This window comes from Budorcas taxicolor, chromosome 6 (genome assembly GCF_023091745.1).
Source record: "Budorcas taxicolor isolate Tak-1 chromosome 6, Takin1.1, whole genome shotgun sequence".
Classification (NCBI taxonomy): domain Eukaryota; kingdom Metazoa; phylum Chordata; class Mammalia; order Artiodactyla; family Bovidae; genus Budorcas; species Budorcas taxicolor.
The window spans coordinates 78043646-78048194 of record NC_068915.1 but is presented as its reverse complement, the minus strand read 5'-3'; the positions used below and the strand labels follow the sequence as shown (position 1 = coordinate 78048194).

General features: G+C 40.2%; 1 pseudogene; it reads left to right on the top strand.

Annotated features, from left to right (window-relative positions):
• Positions 1–2714: 2714 nt before the first annotated feature.
• Positions 2715–3564, top strand: LOC128049522 (pyridoxal kinase-like; annotated as a pseudogene).
• Positions 3565–4549: the final 985 nt, after the last annotated feature.

The window sequence follows — 4549 nt, the reverse complement described above, 5'->3', positions numbered from 1 at the left end:
AGTGCAAACTCAAAGTATGCAAACTCAAACACAACCAATAACATTGTTTAAATAAATCAGCAAAATTAAATTTCCAGAGCCAATCTATAATATAGAATTGATTTTGTGAAGTAGTAACTCAGACTGGTCCCAAGGTGACTTTGTGGCCAAAAATTCACACTGTACAGTTAATACATTAAACTGTGTCATAAATTTACAGTAAAGATGGAGATTTCTAGTACTACTAGGAATTTGAAAGAAATAAATGAAAATCTTCTCTAGAGGAGAAAAGCTTCATTTTAGGGCTCAGAATTCTCATGGATAGTTTCCCCCTAAAACATAAGTAGTTTAAGAAAAATTAATCAAACGTATTCAATGGAATAAGACACTATATGTAAGAATCAGCAAAAAAGACAAAAAAAAAGAATCATATCATGGAAGTAAACCATGAATTCATCAAATATTCATATTATTTGAATAAAAGTAATTATGCAGGCTACAATTAAAGAAACAAAATATAAGTTTGACTCTATCTTCAGGAAACTGGAAACAGTAAAGGAAGCAAGCAGCTTTGGAAAAAACTCAAAGAGAACTTAACAAAAAGTTAAAATATAAAAATGAAAATAGAAGTTCAATGAGTGACTATAGCAGATTAGACACAATAGAGGCAAGGCATTACTGCAATTGAAGCTAGGTAAGAAGAAAGCACCCAGAACGTACCATAGAGAAGAAAAACAGAAACTATGAAAAAGGTTAAGTGATGGTGAAAATAATTGAGAGAGTCTAACATAGTTTAATTACTGGTCCATCAATTACTAGTCCAGATAAAGTGAAAGGAATTAATTGGTAAACAGTGTGTGGCTGAGAATATTCTATAACTAATGTAAGAAGCCAAACAAAACATTCAAAAAGATTCAAAGTGTGGGGTTTACAGAATAAATTAAAGAAATCCATCCAAAGAAATATTTTAATGAAACTTCAGAAAGCAAGTAAAAAGATAAAAATATTACAATGAGATAGAGGAAAAAGGTTCTTTTCAAAGGAATAAACACTAGATAGTTTACTTCTTGATAATAAAAATAGAAACCAGGAGATAGAGTTCTTTCAATTTTTCAAAAAAAAACCAAAAAACAGATCACACCCAATATCACAGACAATCGAGAAGAGAAAATCCTCCAAACTCATTCTACTATTCTTGGATATGCCTGATATTAAACCCAGTAAACTATATTATCAGAAAGGAAAATTCCAGAACCGTTTCACTCATTAATATAGATGCAATATCCTAAACAGAATATTAGCAAATGGAAGCCAAATGTATTTTTCAAATAATATTTGTTGGCCAAAAAGATACACCAGTTATGGGAGATTAGGTCAATATTTTCAAAGTCATATATTTATTTCAACACATTAACAGATTACAGGGGAAAAACATGATCATCTATTTAGATTAAAAAAGTGTTTAATAAAGTCCAATATACATCATAATGAATATTATTAGTAAGCAAAAATTTATAGTAAAACATCCTGAATCTTGTAAAGAGAACAGATCTAAGATAAATACCATCCTGAAACATTGAATAATTTTCTTTATAATCAGGACTAAGACAAGGACACATAGTACCAATTCTTTTATGAAACATTGATTTGAAGTCTTAGGCAAGGGTAATAAGAAAAAGAATGAGACATCAAATGTAAAATAGGAAATATATTAACAGTAATAAACATTTTGAAAATACAATGAGATACGATAATTTACAATACTATATCAATAATCTTTTTAAATGTTTAAGACTGCTAACAGGGAAATTTTTAAAGCTTTATGAACAGGTATTTATTAACATCTAAATATATGAAGTCATATATCATGTCTGTGGTCGAAAGACTGATATTTGGAAATAATTATATCTCCTGATAAAGATTATATCCAGTACAATTCCAATGTACACCAAGGTTATTCATGAAACATAATCTGATCCTAAAACTTTACATGGAGGATTGAAAGGCCAGTAAGAGCCAGAGAACAGAGTGAAAGGCACTGCCCAGAAAGTTATCAGTAATTGTCATAGAGCTACAATAAGTGAGAAGTGTAAACTTGTACAAGGATAAACAAAATATTAATAACAACTGAAATAGAAAACTAAGAAGCATAGCCACACATGCTGATACATGACAGAGATTTAATTTCAGATTAGTTGGGAAAGGAAAATGTTTAGAGAAAAAACGACTATCCATATGTAAAAAAGATAAAACTTGAATCAACTTCATTCCATGTATAAACATAGAATGTAAAAATTTAAGGCGTTAAATGTCAAAAATCAAATGTTTTAAGTGTCTGGTAGAAGAACCTATTTTAAAAGATTTTAGATTTAGTGCCATGAAAATTTCTATAAAATACCTTTAGGGACTTCCCTGGTGGTCCAGTGGTAAACAATCTGCCTTCCAACACTGGGTACAGGGGCTCCATCTCTGGTTGTGAGCGAAGATTCCACATGCCTTGTGGAAATGAAGCCGGCGTGCCTCAACTAGAGAGCAGCCTGCTGCAAAAACTACGGAGCCCGCAGTGCTCTGGGCCACAGCGACAGTCAAGCCAGTCAGCTGCAAGCAAGAGTCCACGCGGCTAAAAGGGAGAGCTCGGCTGCCGCAACTAAGACCCAACAACACAGTGGAAACTAAATAAATACATGCATTTTTTTAATTAAATAAAATACCTCTAGAGAGGGAGGCTGTCTGGCATGCCCACTCAGAGCTTGTCCACAGCCCAGCCCCTGCTTGTGGCTGAGACGCTGACCCCGCCCGGCCTCTACCTTGAATCCCACTTTCCCCCCGCCCCGCCCCACCCCACTGAGTGGAGGTATGCCGGGTGCCACAAGGTTCACAGCTCTGTGCCCAAGCGAGTGACCACGTTCCTGCTGCAGGTTCTGCAGTTTGAGGTAGATGCCCTAAACTGTTTAGTTGTCAAACCACACAGGCTGCTCACACGGGAAGGGCCGAGACCTGAACTCAGATGAGCTCCAGGAGCTATATGGCGGGCTAAAGCTGAACAACGTGAACCAGTATGACTGCATGCTCCCAGTTACACGAAAGTCTTGTTCTTCCTGGCCATGGTGGTGGGCATCGTGCAGAGCTGAAGCAGCAGAACTCCAGGCTTGTGTGCACATGAGACCCTGAGATGGGACACAAGTGGTACGGAGAAGGTCCATGTACCGCCGTGGCGATCTCCTTTCTGTTTACATAAAGAAGTAGTGCAAGTTGCAGACATCATCACTCCCAACTAGTCTGAGACTGAGTTGCTGTGTGGGAGCCAGGTAAAAGCCTTAGTGGTGATGGACATGCTGCACTCAGTGGGCACTGACAGGGTGATCATCACCAGCTCAGACCTGTGGTCCCCAACAATCTCAAGGTGGCCTGCAAGAAGACTCCATCAGCCATGCCCCATGTTCTGCAGCAGACCATCAAAAAATGTGCAAAATCCACTCTGGGGAAGGACTGAAGCACAGCCTGGCCCAGTTGGAGCTGAGGATGATCCAGAGCAAGAAGGACATAGAGAACCCAGAAATCGTCATCCAGGCCAAGGTGCTGTGAGGGACGTGTGAACCCACCTCCTTAACGTCCGACTTTAGGTATCTCATTTTTGTCCATGTGAGAAATGTAACTTTGCCTTAGAGCTATGACCGAAACTTGATATATATATATTTTTTTCTTTCATAAGTGTCCAGCATCCGTTAAATGTGAAAATGTGCCCCCCCCACCCCCGTGCTTTTTAACTATAACAAAACAACCACAGAAATTTGAAATTTGGGACCCCCGGCTCCCCACCCCCAAGGCTTCTGGAAAACCAGCTCTGTGTTCATGTTTCTGGGGCTTCTTCCCCAGGGCCCTGGCTGGCTTGGGGTACGTGGTATATTCAAGTCCAACCAGAGTATGGGATCCGGAGAGGCCCCTGTGTCTGCATCCTTGAGTCAAGGGTTAGTGTTCATGCCCAGAAAAATGATGCTAAATATCTTTAATCTTGTTCTGCCCTCACCTGTGTTCCCGCTTCAGAACTTTTTGCTTCTTCCTTTATGCAGGTAGGACCCTGGGCGGAGGTGGGGAAAGCGTGTTGTGTTCAGAGTCTCCACTTCTATTTACTGTGTGGACCAGTTCCTGTTAAGCTCGGAAGCACAGATGTGCCAGTCACTTTGGCTGGGACCTTCCCCAGACCCCCAAAATCTGCACATCTCACTTGAGTAGGGTCCTGCCTTGTCAATCAGTGTCTCTAAGGGACACCCTGGGTGACAGAGCAGAGGCTGGTGCACCGCTGTCTGAGGGTGCCTGTGGGAAGACCAGTGCCTTGGACTTCTTTTAGAAAACACCCTATTTATGGTAGAACAGGTCAAGGTATGTTTGCCACCTACTGCTGGTGACAAATGTGTTTGTCACCCTGTGGGTGTGCAGGTACAGAAGGCAGAGCAGGCTCCTGCCCTGACCTCCCACCTTGGTGTGTTTAACCCCACTGGCCAGTTATCTTGCTCCCCTGCCTCCACTCCCCCAGAAGTTTTGCATCCTGTGTCAGCCAGGTACCAGGAAG